The following is a 17,901-nucleotide window of genomic DNA, read 5'->3' as shown; positions in this document are numbered from 1 at the left end:
TAGTTAGTGTATGGGGTGATCGCTGGTCGGTGCAGACTTGGTGAGCCGAAAGGCCTGTTTCCACGCTGTATCTCTAAAGTCTAAATCTGTAGAATGCTATAATGTTGCATTAATAATGCAAAAAATCATATGATATAATTGGCCTTCAAGTAAACTATTCCACTGTGTACATTTTGTCTTTATTGTAGTGTTAAAATGAAAGCTTATACATGGCTCCATTCCCAAAACACACACCCTTGGGATGGTGTGTTAATTGGCCCATGGTGAACTATAAACATTAATGTTTTTCCTTTCTTTACAGTTCTTTCCTAACTTGATTAATGTTGTCATCGTTTGTAGGTTTTGTTTCCGATTTTCACAGAAGTTTCATCTCAGCTGAAAAAGAAACAATTCTCAAATGTCTGTATTCCCGTAGCAAAATCAGTAGGTTCAAAGCACATTCTGGACTCTCTCTCATGAAATACTGTGTGTGTTCATCTTGGGTCTTCAGCCCAACTTGTCCACTCCGATCAAGTTGCTAGTATCACTTGCTTGCACAGACCAAGGGCTGAGAGCCTTTACAAACCATCACCTTCTCTACTTTGATGGGTTTTTTTTTTGCAATTAAACAACACTAAAGTGGTAATCTGCAGTAGTTAATGAAACTACCAATATTGACGGTGAAGAGAAGCAATCTTCAATGATTTATTTTGGAGATACGGCATTGAAACAACCCCTTCGACCTGCCGAGTCCACATAACCTATCGATCACCCGTTCACACTAGTTCTATGCTATCCCCTAATCCACCTTCTACACACTTGGGGTAATTTTACAGAGGCCAGTTTAACCTGCAAAACCACGTCTTTGGATATGGGAGGAAACTGGAGCACCCAGAGGAAATCCACGCATCACAGTGAGAACAAGAAACTCCACACAGACAGCACCCAAGGTCAGGATCGAACCCGGGTCTACCAGCTGTGCCATTGTACTGCCACCTATAACTTGCATAAAAACATAATGTATAAAAGCACATTCTCCCTTACACATCGTCATTTCCTCCTCTTTGATATTTTTTTATTGCCACTAACCTATACTTCTTATCGAGTCCACACACAAGATTAGTTGTTCAGCCAGAGCTGAACACACTTCTCGGCATCTGCATACAATGGTGTCTGTCTTGTCGCTGCTTGTGCTTCTTGTGTGTGGTGGTGGAAAGATTGGTGGAAAGATTGGTGGAAACAGGGCCACGACTTGAATGCTCTTTCCTTGACCCCACTAACCAATAGTAAAGTGACAAATTAAAGTAACCAATGATCCCACCATGGTCACAGTGAAAGGAAGCAACCCTCAATGATTTAATGAAAACAAATTGAATTATAACAAATCCTTCAATACATTTGTTCATTCCTAAACTTTTCAAATAACCCTTTAAAGCTTTTAGTATATTTGTCATCGCTGCACCAAATAACTTGCATGTTACATGACTATGGGAATTAGCCTTTTTGAACTCAAAGGCTATTTTCGCCATCTTCAGTCCAAATAGATCAAACTTGCAGGCAGTGCACAGTTTATAAGCTGTGTGTTATTTTCTGTCTTAATTGTTATTTGAATCAGACTTTACAACACTTCCTGTCAGAATGATTTAAGATTATCATGCTGGAACCCAATGGGTCACTTCTTTATCTCCCTTAGTCAGCAAGATCCTGTTTCCTGTGCATCGGTTGATAGCTGGCTCCAATCCCCGTACTCGATGTTCAGAACCACAATGCTGGCCATTGGTATAACAGTTTTCTTTGCCAATGGTTGCTAGTTTAGTCAAATAAGCTGCATTTAAAAAATCAGTGCTGCATCATGTAGAAGACTAAAGCAGCAAAGAGAACATCTGATCACTTTCAATCATTTTATCAGGTTGCAGCAGTTAACAACGAAAGGCCTAGATAGACTGGACATGGAGAGGATGCTTCCAGTACTGGGGGAGTCTAGGACCTGAGGGCACAGCCTCAGGACAAACTCTCATTTTTTTGTGTCTATTTTTGGCCATTTTTTTAGTTGGTGCAGGAGGCCCATTTACAATGGGCAAATTGGTTACCTTGCACCTTACATTGGCAAAGTCAGTGCATTTTAAATGTACTTTATTGAAACAAGGCAAATTCCAAGTCCCTTATGGGTTTGTCCCACTTAAGGGACTGGCTCACTTTGCGATTTTTTTCAGCGACTGCGAACGTCAGTCAGTGACTGACACCCAAAAAAAACGTCAAGTTGTACGACACTCCGCATCACCGTCTCATCAAGCTACGACACTCCGCATCACCCGCCTTCACACCACAAGAAGGTTACACCGAAGTATAATAATCACATTGGAAATGAACTTATCTACAATAAAAGTAAGGACCAACAAAGAAGGTTAAGGGGGGACCTGATAGAGGTCTTTAAAATGATGAGAGGGATAGACAGAGTTGATGTGGACAAGCTTTTCCCTTTGAGAATAGGGAAGATTCAAACAAGAGGACATGACTTCAGAATTAAGGGACAGACGTTTAGGGGTAATATGAGGGGGAACTTCTTTACGCAGAGAGTGGTAGCGGTGTGGAATGAGCTCCCAGTGGAAGTGGTGGAGGCAGGTTCATTGGTATCATTTAAAAATAAATTGGATAGGCATATGGATGAGAAGGGAATGGAGGGTTATGATATGAGTGCAGGCAGGTGGGACTAAGGGGGAAAAAAAAAAAATTTGTTCGGCACGGACTTGTAGGGCCGAGATGGCCTGTTTCCGTGCTGTAATTGTTATATGGTTATATGGTTATAACAACTTTATAAGAGATAAATAGTTTATTTAAAGTCAACGTCACCGGACGTCACCCGCAGGATAGCATACGTCAGCTTGTGACAGGGCACATGACATGATAAGACATCCTGATGTCGCCTGAGGATTTTGAACATTCCAAAATCCAGGGGTGGCAGGGAGACACCACGTGCCACTACATGCGTCACCCCGCTTCACGCCGTGTAACGCCCCGAACACGCTGCGACAACCTCTTTTCAGACTCTCGTCGAAAATGTCGCCCAAGGGGGACAGGCCCTTTAGGCTATTTTTAGGTAACTGCCGGTGACTATCATAGTCGTGGCAGGTCGCCGAAAAAACGGCAACTGGACCACCTCTTTGACATAAAATTTGAAATAGAATCATTACTTTAACAACAAAAAATAGCAAAGTCAATACCAGTGACAACCTATGTTAACCTGGCGACAACCTATGTTAACCTGACGACAACTATGACTGCACCATCAGGAGAAGTCAAGCTACGCTCATTGTCGTCAAACCCACTGTCGCCGACTGTCTCCGGAAATTTTCAACTTGTTGAAAATCCAGTGGCAACCAGAAAAACGCTACGCCTCATTGGGCGACTGAGGGGACTACTCATGACCATATAGATGACACCTCAGTGACCATGTGGTGACAGCCTGGTGGCCGGCAATTGCTTAAAAATCACCTAAGTGGACAGGCCCATAAAGCACCTATATACCCATACCCATGTTCTTTTTACTGTGGTATTGATGAAAGATCATTGACCAGAAATATGCCCAATATCTCCTCCCCATAGAACTGCCTGTCCTTTTGAGAATCTCCAGAATATTCTATATATATAAAAAGGAAAAAGGAACTGCAGATGCTTGTTTACACAAAATAAAACAGAGTGTTGGAGTAACTCAATGGTTCAGTCAGCATATATGGAGAACATGAATAAGTGATATTTCAGGTTGGGACTCTTTTTCAGACTATATATACGTCATAGAGACATACATAGAGTTATATTGTTTGGCTCAATTAGTCCATGCTGGCCAATATGCCCCATCTACACTGCCCGTGCTTGGCCGATAATGCTCTAAACCTTATCAATGTACGTCCAAATGTCTCTTATGATAAATATCAACTATCTCCACCAGCAACTCGTTCCATATACCCAGCACCCTATGTGTAAAAATGTTACCCCTCAGATTCCTATTAAATCTTTCCCGCCCTCACCTTAGATCTATATCCACGTTCTCGATTCCCCTACTCTGGACCAAAAAACTCTGTGCATTTACATGATCTATTCCTCTCGTGATCTTGTCCACCTCTATAAGATCACCCTTCACCCTCTTGCGCTCCAATAAAAATAGGCTGCTCAACCTCTACCTATAGCTCAGGCACTTGAGTCCTGGCATCATCCTTGTAAATCTTCTCTGCACCCTTTATAGTTTAACAACATCTTTCCTTTAACACGGTGACCAAAACCGAACACAATACTCTAATTGTGGCCTCACCACTGTCTTATTCAATTCAATTCAATTCAACTTTAATGTCATCGCACAAAATACAAGTATCAGTACAACGAAATGCAGTTTTGCGTCAGTCCGTAGTAGTTGTACATAAAGAGAAAAAACAAGAAAAAAATAGAAAGAGAGAAGATACAGAATAATCAGGAAATACAGAATGATTAAACAAAGGGGGACGGAGGGACCAGAGAAGTCTATCGTCGGGACTCCGAGTTCAGCAGTGTGATTGTGTTGTTATAGAAGCTTTTCCTCATCCTGCTGGTACGTGACCTGAGGCTCCTGTACCGCCTCCCTGATGGGAGGAGGGCAAACAGTCCATGGTTGGGGTGTGAGGGGTCTTTGATGATCTTCCCAGCCCGTCTCAGACACCGTTTTCGGTGGAGGGCATCCATGGCAGGGAGTGGGGCACCGATGATGTACTGCGCGGTTTTCACCACCCGTTGTAGTGCTTTCCTGTCCGCAGCAGTGCAGCTGCTGTACCATACCGTGAAGCAGGTGGTCAGGATACTCTCTATGGTACAGCGGTAAAAGTTGGTCAGGATCTGGGGGGACAGGTGGGCTTTCTTGAGCCTCCTAAGGAAGTAAAGGCGCTGCTGTGCCTTTTTGATCAGCTTGGAGGTGTTGAGGGACCAGGACAAGTCCTCCGAGATATGCACTCCGAGGAATTTATAGCTGGAGACGCGCTCCACCTCAGTCCCGTTGATATGGATGGCGGTATGACTGCCTCCTCTGGTCTGCCTGAAGTCGACAATAATCTCCTTTGTCTTTTTGGAGTTGAGGATGAAGTTATTGTCGGCACACCAGGTGGTCAGGTGCTGGATCTCATCCCTGTAGGCTGACTCATCGTTGTCGCTGATCAGTCCTACTACCGTGGTATCGTCAGCAAACTTAATAATGGCGTTGGATCCGTACTTTGGGATGCAGTCGTGGGTGAAGAGGGAGTAGAGGAGAGGGCTGAGCACACAGCCCTGTGGCACTCCGGTGTTCAGTGTTATACTGGAGGAGGTGAGGTTATTGACCCTAACAGACTGTGGTCTGTTAGTGAGGAAGTCCAATTTCCAGTTGCAGAGGGAGGTGGAGATGCCAAGTCCACTGAGTTTGGTGATCAAGCTGGCTGGGATGACGGTGTTAAAGGCAGAGCTGAAATCAATGAACAGCAGCCTGATGTAGGAGTTGTTGTAGTCCAGGTGGGTCAGGGCAGAGTGTAGGGCCGCCGATCTGGCGTCCTCTGTAGACCTGTTGGTCCGGTAGGCAAACTGATGGGGGTCCAGTGTGGGGCATGTATCATAATCTATCAACCTCCATACTCAGTACTCTGACTGATGAAGGTCAATGTGCCAAAAGCCTTCTTGACCATGTGATATAAATATCATACACTTACTGCTTGAACTGATGCTGTGATTGTGGTTAAACATTACAGTAAGGAATTGGAGAAAGTAATTAATTTAACAATTGAATTGTAAGGGCGACTTGATTTTCCATAAAATAAATGCATTAAGGCAATGGAGATAAAGTCAGCCCCAATTTTTGTTGTATGTTGGAACATAAATCTCAAGTCATACATAAAGTCAAATTCTTAAAGTATGACCGATGGTAACCTTTTAGTTTTGTCCCAAGTAAACTAATCAATGTCTAGAATCTACACAATGAATAATGAGATAGCAGTTCAGGCCACAGGAAGAAGGAAACAAAGCTGTACAATGCAAATCTTTTCTAAAAGTTTCCCTGTTTGACTGTGGTCTTTACAGACTATAAAATCAGCAATTATTCTTAAAATAATTTACACAGTCTGAATGTTTAAGAGGGAACTGCAGATGCTGGAAAATTGAAGGTAGGCAAAAATGTTGGAAAAACTCAGTGGATGAGGCAGCATCTATGGAGCCTTTGAAATAGGCAATGTTTTGGCTCGAGATCCTTCTTCAGACTGATGTGAAGGTGGGGGGGGAAGAAAAGAAGAGGCGGTGACAGTGGGCTGCGGGAGAACTGGGAAGAGGCGGAAAAAGCTGGGACTACCTGAAATTGGAGAAGTCAATGTTCATACCGATGGGTTTTAAAAATATGAGCTGAAAGTGAGTTTTGCAATCAAATTTGGATATTCTGTTTTAAAGGGTCTTATAGATTCTGGTCTGCATACCCACTTTTAAAAAACGTCTGATTTAGTTATGGAGTGGAATTGGAACTCCTTGCCCTATGGCTGAACCAATTTCTTGCTTACATTTATTTTGACAGTGCAGCAGACTAGGATCTCTAATGTAACAGGATCCCATTATGCACCCGAAGCCATTACATCCAGTGAGGGAGGAGGTCAGTTGAAATGGGGGCAAGAAGGGTCTGAGGACTAGACTATCTAAATTGACCTTTGGCCAGACCCACAGGTTCCTTAATTGCACCATTTGGGATTGTCAGGTAAGTGTAGATGTATTGGAGTGCTAGAAAGTTACAGCACAGAAGCAGGCCCGTTGGCCCATTGTGTTTGTGCCTATCCTTAAGCACCCATTTTACATTAATCCTATCCTAACCCATCCGGTTTTACTACTTTACTACAAATCTATATAATTAAAAGTCTCAGCTTGACCACTTCCTGTTTGCACTGTGCATTGATTTGAGAAAAAACAGCTACCACATATGGCTGTGATTTTGTGGCCATCTTACTCGGAGTCCTCCGCTGTGCAGGCCATGAGGTTTTTTCCACTCATGAAAAATAAAAGACTTATTAGTGTTTACAAAATCTTGAGATGCTCTCTCCTGTCAATCACCGACATGAAGGCAATGTACTTGAATAAATAATTTGTTAGCCCTTGATGAAAATGAAATGAGTTGTTTGGCCTGCCCTGTGCTTGAAACTGCAATGGCAATGAAAATGAAGTGAAAATGCTATGAGCTGTTTGGCTTGGGCCTGCCCTGTGCTTGAAACTGCAATGGCAATGAAAATGAAGTGAAAATGCAATGAGCTGTTTGGCTTGAGCCTGCCCTGTGCCTGAAAGTGCAATGGAAATGAAATGAAAATGCAATGAGTTGTTTGGCTTGAGCCTGCCCTGTGCTTGAATGTGCAATGGCAATGGAAATAAAGTGAAAAAGCAATCAGCTGTTTGGCTTGGGCCTGCCCTGTGCTTGAAAGTGCAATGTCAATGGAAATGAAGTAAAAATGCAATTAGCTGTTTGGCTTGGCCTGCCCTGTGCTTGAAACTGCAATGGCAATGGAAGTGAAATGAAAATGCAATGAGTTATTCAGCCTGCCCTGTGCTTGAAACTGCAATGCAATTGGAAATGAAATGAAATGAGTTGTTTGGCCTGCTTGAAACCACTAATTTCGGCCCACAAGGCCCCTGTTAGCCGAGAAACCAGTCTCTTCTGCCCCAAGTGCTCATATTAGCCCAGGCGGAGCAATTTGGCACAATCGGGTCGTGCCTGGCCATGAAAAGTCCAGAAAAAGTGCCTTCTCTGAGATTTCACTCAGATTTTTTTTTAAAGAGCCCCTTCGGCCCATCAGTAAGTATTCCCCCTGCAAGTATTACGCCTCACCCTGGTATTTTTCTCCCTCCCTTCATTTGCTCCCTGTGAGATACAGGCCAGGATAGACTTTCCTCCTTCATTGCTGTGATCTGCAGAAAAAGATGAAAAATGTCTAAAATCAATTCTCCACCCTTTCCCCCTTCTCTCTCGCAGAGTCTCTCACCTGTTTTGGGCAGCATTTCTGGCAGTCTCTGAGCTGCCAGCCCACCAGGCCTGAGTGGCTGAGCTGTCAGTCCACCATCCCTGAGTGACTGAGCTGCCAGCCCACCATGCCTGAGTGACTGAGCTGCCAGCCCAAGAATCCATTCGGCCCACAATGCCCATACTAGCCCTCCGGAAACCAGTCCCTTCGGCCCACAACACCCATAGTAGCACTCCATAAAGCCCCCCCCCCCCATCCCCCCCCACCTACTGGCCAGCAATATTGGAATTGGTGGAGATGTGGAATATTGCGTTGGGGGGGGGGACCGGCCCTAACGGGTCCCACTTAGTTTAGTGCAGTTATAAAAGTAAGGCCTTGATCAATTTTTTCTGATCTAATAAGTCCAGCTACAGCCAACATTTATCAGCCATTTTAACAAACTCTCTCTAAATAACCATTCAAACAGGCAAACACCGTGGCACTAATTGATGACATGTGTGGAGATCATTACATGATATGTTGCGCCTATTGCATCTTTTACACAGTTAGTGAGCAGTATATGGTTTTCTTAGTACGAACAGTCTGTAGACCATAGAGTCCAGTAGTGTGCAACTGTTTGAGGCAAACCCCAACAGGTTTCGATTTGAGTGGAAAGAGCAGGCAATGGAACTGATAGTATTGTTCTGTGAAAAACCAGCATTGATGGAACAGTTTGAATGTACTCCAGCTATGAAACTAGCTCTGCGGTAAAGCTTAAAGGCATAATGTAATTGTTAAGTCCTCACAGTGCCAGAGACATGTGTATGATCCTGACCTCAGGTGCTGTCTGTGTGGAGTTTGCATGTTCTCCCTGTGACCACATGAGTTTTCCAATTTCCTCCCACAATCCAAAAACAAGCAGGTTTGTTGCCCTCTGCAAATTACCACCAACACTGCCTGGACCATCATAATTACTGACCTCCCCACCATCGAAGCGATCAATAGGAGGCGCTTCCTCAAAAAGCAGTCGGTATCATCAAGGACACACACCACGCTGGATATGCTCTCGTTTCACTCCAGCCATAGGGATGATAGAAATCTGAAAACTGTAATTTCCAGGTTCAGGAACAGCTTCCTCCCTACAACCATCACCACGAACTCCAACTAAACATTGAACTACAAACTGCATCCGCTGCATGATCGATTTCGGCCTTTGTTTTGTACTATATATATTTTGTTATTTATTAAACTTCTTTTTATTATTTATTATGGCATTCACAGAGTGATATGTTTACATATCTGTTGTGCTGCTGCAAGTAAACATTTTTAGTTTTAAGATATAGTGTGAAAACATGTCTTTCGGCCCACCGAGTCCACGTCAATTAACGATCAGCCATACACTAGTTCTATTCTACACGTTAGGGACAATTTACAGAAGCCAATTAACCTACGAACCTGCCCATCTTTGGAATGTGGGAGGAAACCGGAGCAAACGCTGTACAGACAGCACCCGTAGTCAGGATCAAGCCTGGGTCTCTGGTACTGTAAGGGAGCAAGTCTACTGTTGCGCTAATTTTAGTGTTCCAATTCAGAATATATGACAACAAAACACTTTTGAATCTCTTATGGATGTGCAAGTAGGATAACATAGAACATTGGTGTTTATATGTGCATACATTATATGATCATAATTAGGCCATTCGGCCCATATCAAGTCTACTCTGCCATTCAATTGTGGCTGATCTATCTTTCCATCTCAACTCCATTCTCCTGCCTTCTCCCCATAACCCCTGACACCTGTATTAATCAAGACTCTATCAATGCCCACCTTAAAAATATCCATTGACTTGGCTTTCACACCCTTCTTTGGTAATGAACTGCAATGATTCACCAACATCTGACAAAACAAATTCCACCTTATCTCCTTCCTTTTATTCTGAGATTATGGCCTCTGGTCCTAGACTCTCCCATTAGTGGAAACATCCTCTCCACATCCAGAAGATGGACACAAAATGCTGGAGTAACTCAGCGGGGTAGTCAGCATCGCCGAAGAAAAGGAATATGTGACATTTCAAGGTGAAGACCATTCTTCAAAGTATCTCGATCCGAAACATCACCTAATACTTTTCTCCAGAGATGCTGCCCAACCCGTGGAGTTATTCCAGCTTGTTGTATCTATTATCAGTGTGAACCAGCATCCGCAGTTCCTTCCTGCACACTCTCCACATCCAGTGTGTACTCAGTGGTCTTAAGAGCTTGATTCCAAGTTGAATTTTTCAATCAATCAAAAAAGTATTTGAATCCAAGCTTTTCTACGCTGATCAGATCAGCTAATCAGGTCACACACATACATTTATTTTAAGATGAATGAGTGGTAAAAGGGTCAAGGCCACTCAAAGATAAATTGCAGGAAGCCACACAGGAAACGACAGAAGATAAAATACGTTAGTGTTTTGAAACTGTAAAGCTAGTCGCATTAAATTCAACCCTTCCTATTCCTATGTCAAATACCCCACTTCTTAAATTCTTAACGTTGCCTGAACATTTGAGTGCAGCGATACAAAGCAGCTACGTCCAAGCCGTAGCGCGAAACACGCGAGCTGGCACTTTAATTCTCCACCGCCCAAGATTTGGCCACTTTGTGGTCGAAAGCCTTTAGACAAGTGTCTAAGTGGGAGGTAAACTTGTACAACACCCGCCTCATCTTCCTACCGAACTCATCACAACACCGCATCGAACAGCAACCAGATGACCCATTTACACCCCACGTCTTTTTTTTCTTTCTTTCACATCTTCCATTAGCACCTTTCTTGGGCTGCCATCTGTCGTTATTTTGTTATTTATTTCGTTATTTAACGTCTCCAATTTACCAATTTCTCTTCTCCCTCACATCTTACTCCGCCTCTTAACAGTTGTCCCCTCACACCCATCCTCCGCCCCTTAATAGTAGTCACCTCCCCGATTCTCTAACGCCCTCCACTGCTGTTGCCTTTATTTCTGAAGGTTTTGACTTGTTTTGGAAGCACTCGTTTTTTTTTACTGTTTGGAGGACAATGGAAGATTTATAAAAACAGGGTTGTAGGGTACATTGTGAGTGGGCTGGGACTTTCTGCCTGGGTTAGATGTTCTGTCACGGGCCTTTACTCCTCCCCTTACAGCAGCAGCTGATCTCAGACAGACCCGCCTCGCCTCGCCGGGACAAGTCGCAGACTTGCCGATTATTCAAGTCATACGAAGTGCACAGAGTGAGGGAGAAGTACACACCGGGCGTCCCGCAGCACAGAAGAGAAAATAAGTACGGATTTTCCAACGCTACCTCCAGGAACGGCAGGGAAAGTGTGGAGAAGGTATGGCAATTCCTAAATAACGTTGACCCTTTAACAAAAAATCTTTCCTTGGGAATGGTTTTCAGACACGGGAACCTGATTTGGAGGAAAGATATTATCATTCAGTTCTGCTCACCTTGTTTATAAATCAAGCACACGTTAACTTATTACAGTCTGAAGAAGGGTTTCGGACCGAAACATTGCCTATTTCCTTCGCTCCATAGATGCTGCTGCACCCGCTGAGTTTCTCCAGCTTTTTTGCGTACCTTAACTTATTACAACTTGGGCTTTCGATAACACTGTGCCATTGAGAATGGTGAACCAACACTGTGTTTCAGACGAGGACGTGTTCATTCTGAAGTGAATGAGAGTTCAAATCTCGCTGCTGGCTATTGGAAGCTTGAGGTTGTCTGATCAGAAACAAAGTGCAGTGTTCACAGCCTATCTCTCTTTCATCGTTTTTGACTGGTCTCCTTGTGTTTAGGAATGTGACACATAATGGATTGGTTGTGCCTTTGGGATTTATGTACTTCTGCCAATTAGGGTTAACTGGGATGTGTCCCCAAGTTATCGAGTTTCTCCATATGAGGAACAAGAAGGACTGCATTCAAGGAATGGTTTAGAATTATTATTGGCACATGTATCAAAATGTAGTAAAAGCTTCGTTCTGCATGCTACCCAAACAGATCAGATATACCATACATAGATACAAACAGTACAATGTACAATTGATAGAGCAAAGGGAAATATACAGAGTGCAGTATATAGTTTTCAGCATTGTAGTGCATTGTAGCGCATCAGTTTCTTAGAAAACGTCCAATGTCCACAATGAGGTAGAAGTGAATTGAACAGTACCCTAGTTTATGGAAGGACCATCCAGACGCCTGGTAACAGAGCAGAAGAAGCTGTTCCTGAGTCTGGAGATGCACAGTTTCTAGTTTTTCTATCTTCTACTGGATGGGAGCAGGGAGAATAAAGAATGACTGGGACTGGAACAAGTCTTTGATTATGTTGGCTGCTTTTCCGAGGCAGTGTGAAGTGTCGACGGAGTCAAAGTGAGGTCTGGTCTGAGTGATGAACATCTACAACTCTTTGCAATTTTTACAGTCTTGGGCTGAGCAGTTCCCAAACCAAGCTGTGATGCAACTCAATCGTTTGCTTTCTATAAGATAGACACAAAAAGCTGTAGTAACTCGGGGGAGGAAGGGAGTGGGGTTGTGGGGGAGGAAGGGAGGAGGCTGATTGAGCCATATACACTGCCATGCTTCCTGAAGTCAATAACTACCTCCATTGTCTTGCTGACGTTGAGGGAGAGGTTATTGTCTTGACACCATATCACTAAGTTCTCTATCTCCTTCTTGTAATTGTCACAGATCATGAGTCTTCAACACAGTGGTGTTGTATGCAAATGTTTAGATGGAATCAAAGCCGAATTTAGTCGTGAGTGTAAAGGGCAGTACAGTAGGGCACCGATGAAGCAAGGTTTTGGAGATCTGTGCTAATGTCAAGGATAGTTTATAGAAACAGAATGGAAAAAGGCACTTCAGCCCATCAAGACCAGGCCGACCATTGATCACGCATCCATGTTATCCTACTTAGTCATCCACTTCCTACACTTGAGGGACAATTTACTGAGGCCAATTAGCCTACAACTGTGCACGTCTTTGGGATGTGGAAGGAAACCGGAGCTCCTGGAAGAAACCCACACGGTCACAAGGGCTCCACACAGACAGCACCCAAGGTCAAGATGAGACCTGGGTCTCTGGCACTGGGAGGTAACAGCTCTATCAGTTGGACCACAGTGCTGCCCTAAAACTCAAATATATTCTTCTCTGTGGTTATGTAGACTGGTGGTGACTTGTTTCCAGGTCAATCCCAATCTTTAAACTTTTACACTTTAGAGACACAGCATGGAAATCCGTCCTTCAGCCAACCAATTCTGTGCTGACCAGTGATCAACCGATACACTAACACTAACCTACACACTAGGGACAATTTTACAACTTACCAAAGCCAATTAGCCTACAAACCTGTACGTCTTTGGAGTGTGGGATAAAACTGGAACACCCAAAGAAAACCCACACGGTCACAGGGAGAACATTGTTTTGCAGTGGGCAACTGGTATCCAGAAAGCATGGTGACACAAGGAACTGCAGATGCTAAAATTTTGAGCAAAACAGAAAGTGCCAGTGGAATGCAGTGGGCCGGATAGCATCTGTGGATTCTGGCTGAAGAAGGATCCTGACGCAAAACATCATCTGTCCATTTCCCTCTACAGAAAGGTGTTTTGATGTTGACCTATTTTCATTCCTCCACTTGGCATTGTTTATTTCTTATTTATCCAGTCAAGCTTTTTGGTTGATCCTTTGGCTTTTGTTTGGTCATGAATTGGACATCACCACCTGATGGCACAGAGCATTATTTTAGGATTTCAATTAGTCGTAACATTATACCACAGGAGGTAAGGAGGCTATTATGTCCAGCAAGCCAGTACTGGCCCAATGTAAGAAAATCCCAGCCTGCCCCACTCTATCTGTTACCTTCCTTTCCGATATTTACTCAGTTCCCTTTTGAATTTGCCAATAGAATCTGTCCTCCACTACCTCTGTTTTTATTAAATCATTATGTCGTTTTAGTTCTTTACCCAATCAATTCACTTTGTTAGTCACAAAGTGCCGGAGTAACTCAGCGGATCAGGCAGTATCTCTGGAGAACATGGATAAGTGATGTTTCGGGTCATAGAAGGATCTCGACCTGAAACGTCACCTATTCATATCCTCCAGTGGTGCAGCCTGACTGGTTGAGTTACTCCAGCACTTTGTACTGTCCCATTTTAAACCTTTCCTATCTATGTACCTGTCCAAATATCTTTTAAATGTTGTTATTGTACCTGCCTCAATTATTTGTTCCATATATCCACCACCCTCTGCATGAAGAAATTGCCCTTCAGGTTCCTGTTTAGTCTTTCCCCTCTCACCTTAAACCTTTGCCCTCTAGTTCTTGACCTCCCTACACCAGGAAAAAGAGTCTGGGCTTTCACCCTATGTATTTCCCTCATGATTTTATAGACATTTATAAGATCACTCCTCAGCCTCCTGGAAGAATAAATTTCTAGCCTACACATTCTTCGTGTTATTTAAATATCTCTGTCAGATCTCCTTGCAAACTACTTTGTTTCGAGAAGAACAAATTCAACCTCTCTGATCTTTCCAAATAACTGTCCCGGGAAATTTGGGTAATTCTCTTTTGCACCTTCTCCAAAGCTGGATCTCCAGTTGTTCATAAAGAGTCATAATTCTGTACTGTGGTGTTAAACTTTTTCAAACACACAGAATCTTAAGGCGAGTGGGGAATAGGAACCAGAGAGGCATTTCTTTTCACTCGGAGGGTGGTGGCCATATGAAATGAGCTACCAGAGGAGGCAGTCACAAAAGGCTGGAGTGGGTCAGACCGTATCTCTGGAGTAAAGGAATAGGTGACGTGTTTCCTGAGATGCTGTCTGACTCACTGAGTTCCTCCAGCTATTTGTGTCTATCTTTGGTTTAAACCAGCATCTGGAGTCCCTTCCTACACATACCCGAGAAGGTAGCTGAGTCAGGTTAAAAGTCACTTGAACATGTACATGGATAGGAAAGGTTAAGAGGAATATGGGCCAAATGCAGGCAAATGGGAATAGGTTAGATGGGGCGTCTTGGCTGGATTGGACAAGTTGGGCTGTAGGGCCTGTTCATATGTTCATAAGTTATATGAAACCGAAGTAGGCCATTTTGCCCAACAAGCCTACTCTCCTATTCAATCATGGCTGATCTATCTTTTCCACTCAACTCCATCGTTCTGCGTTCTCCCCATAACCCCTGACACCATTACTAATCAAGAATCTGTCAATCTTTGCCTTAAAAGTACCCAATGACTTGGCCGCCACAGCCATCTGTTTACTGGTTTATGCAAATTTGGAAATCATGTCATGTGCAGCCAAGTCAACATCATTAATATTTGTTTAGGAGGCTTGAAGTATTAAAAGTGCCCCTTGATGACATTCATCCACTTTTTTCTCCATTTGTAGGAATTGTAGTTTATTGCTACTGTTTCCTGTTACTAGATTTCTCTCTATGCTTCTGCACACATTTTATAGTCCGGCCTTCAATCAAGCTCAGCATAAAACAACTCTCTTGTGTGTGTTTATATTAAAAAAAGAGAGATAAAGTGTCGGAGTAACTCAGCAAGTCAGGCAGCTTCTCTGGATGACATGGGTAAATGACATTTCAGGTCGGGACTCTTCTTCAGAAAGGTCTCTTGTGTGTAAGTAGCTTTCTCTATGGTGCCGTGTGTAAAAACACCGAGATACAGTTTATAGGACTGGCAGTGCACTGCTTTAAGTTAACTGATCTTGGCCAGACTTCCTTGCTGCATTCTTGTACAATGCTCTAAGGTAGGAGGTCAGGGGAGTCGACGAGGGTTCCCACAAAGAAATCCTTGATCCTTGAAGGAGCAGGGGTGGCACTGGCACAGCAGTAGAGTAGCTGCCTTACAGTAACCCGGCCAGAGACCCAGATTCGATCTCGACTGTGGGTAGTGTGGCTATTAGGAGTTTGTACGTTTCTCCCTGTGACCACATGGGTTTTCTCTGGGTTCTCCAGTTTTACTCCTGCACTCCAAAGACGTACAGGTTTGTGGGTTAATTAGATTTTCTGAATTGTAATTTGGCTCGAGTGTGTAGGATAGTGCTAGTGTAGGGACTGATTGCTGGTCGGCGCAAACTCGGTGGGCCGAAGGGCCTGTTTCCGCACTGTATCTCTAAAGTAAAGTAAAGCCTGCTCTGTGAATGTTGAAAATTAAAACAAGAACTAAAGATGATGGATGGCCATCCAAAACGAAAACAGGAAACACTGTGGAAAACTCAGGAGACCTGTTACATCCCAGATTTCCAACATTACCAAAACTTCATTGTATTATGAATACATTACACAGACAGAAGCTTAAGTACAAACTTAATGACATTATTTTGCCTTGTCAAAGAAATTCCTTTAGTTCCACCTATTGTGCCCTCGCCCCACTCCTCTCCCCATCACTTCACTTTCTCCATTAGATAGACACAAAATTACTGGAGTACCTCAGCGGGTCAGACAGCATCTCAAGGAGAAAAAGGATATGTGAAGTATCGGGTTGGCACACTTCTTCTGAAGAATGGTCCTGACCCAATACGTCACCCATCCTTCTTCTCCAGAGATGCAGCCTGACCCACAGTCACTCCAGCACTTGGTGTCTATCTTCGGTCTAATCAAGCAACTGCAGTTTCTTTCAACTCACTTTCTCTGTCACTTGGTGTAGGAGCAAAATGGAAAGGCCACGCAGAGTTGTTCAAAGTAACGGGTGATTTATTAAACTGGTGATTGTGCACCAGGAGGTCAGCTTTGGCTTCAAACACCAGTACTTCAAACACCAACTCCGTCTGGTCTTTCCATTTTGCTCCTTCTCTAGGACTAACTTGTTTCCTCACGTGGTTCTGGTGAAGGGTCGTTTACCACGTGTGCCGCAGGCTGAACTTTTCCAGTGTGTTTTGTGACTGAATCTTAAATTAGGATTGGGGTCAGGTGTGATACCCCTCTGTTCAGCTCACATCTGAATATCTGGGGTGGCTACTGGCCCTAATTTGCTAATCTCAGTAACATGCTGCAGACTCAGAAATGAATTAATGGCTCCGAACTCTTCCATTTCTAATATCCTATCTCTGCCCGCTGAAGCTGCAACATTGGTCTTGATCAACAGAAACTCAATTATTTCCTGGATTTTCTTGACATCTCCCCCACCCCCCCCCCCCCCCCCCCCCATTAAGGTACAGTGATATGCAAATGACCATACAGCCATACGAAAAAAAAAGCAATAAGCCGCACAACTACATAAAGGTTAACATAAACATCCACCACAGCGGATTCCACATGCTCACTCTGATGGAAGGCAAAAAAATCCAATCTTCTTCCTCTTTATTCACCTGCGGTCGGGGCGATTGAAGCTCTCGCGTCGGGGCAGTCGAAGCTCCTGCAGCTTGGAGTTCCCATTGTTGGTCTCTAACCAGAGACCGTGAGCTCCGCGATGGTAAGCCTGCAGGCACCCTCCGGTGGACCTGTCAAAATCGGTCTCCAGCAAAGGCAGTCAGCTCCTTGATGTTAGGCCACAGTGCGGACGGAGATACGATACGGACAAAAAAATTGTATCCCCGTTGAGGTGAGAGATTAGAAAAATCTTCCCCCGCTTCTTACCCCCCCCCCCCCCCATATAAAACAAGCTAAAGTACACTAAAAACATACATTTAACACATACTGTCAAAACACAAAGAAGGAAGGGACAGACAGACTGTTGTCGAGGCAGCCATTGCTGACGCCACCCGGTGGAATCCCAAATTTAGCACCAAGGAATGTTTAACCATATTAAGATGCTCTGTAAATTTGTTGTTGTTGCAGTGTGGTCCAGCCTAAGTCACCACCTTCATGAGAGAAGCAAGAAAAAATTATGGTATTGGTTGTTATTGTCACGTGTAGGATAACTGTACAGTGGGAAAAACTGGGCTTTGCATGTCATCTGGGCAAGTTATACCATACAACAGTACAACCTGTGGTTCAAATAAGAGAATGGAAAACGAGCACAGA

The 17,901-nt window shown here is 43.7% G+C and overlaps 1 protein-coding gene across 3 annotated transcripts in view; it reads left to right on the top strand.

Annotated features, from left to right (window-relative positions):
* The first annotated feature begins 11,021 nt into the window (after positions 1-11,021).
* arap3 (ArfGAP with RhoGAP domain, ankyrin repeat and PH domain 3) overlaps positions 11,022-17,901 on the top strand; it is a 170,783-nt gene continuing 163,903 nt past the window's right edge. For all 3 annotated transcript variants that reach the window (XM_055642727.1, XM_055642725.1, XM_055642726.1), the window contains exon 1: positions 11,022-11,278. The gene's annotated coding sequence lies outside the window, so the exon portion shown is untranslated. The remainder of the gene's footprint in view (positions 11,279-17,901) is intronic.

Source organism: Leucoraja erinacea, chromosome 11 (assembly GCF_028641065.1).
Source record: "Leucoraja erinacea ecotype New England chromosome 11, Leri_hhj_1, whole genome shotgun sequence".
NCBI classification, from domain to species: Eukaryota; Metazoa; Chordata; class Chondrichthyes; order Rajiformes; family Rajidae; genus Leucoraja; species Leucoraja erinaceus.
Note: the sequence above shows the minus strand (reverse complement) of the source record. Positions and strands in the feature narration are given on the sequence as shown.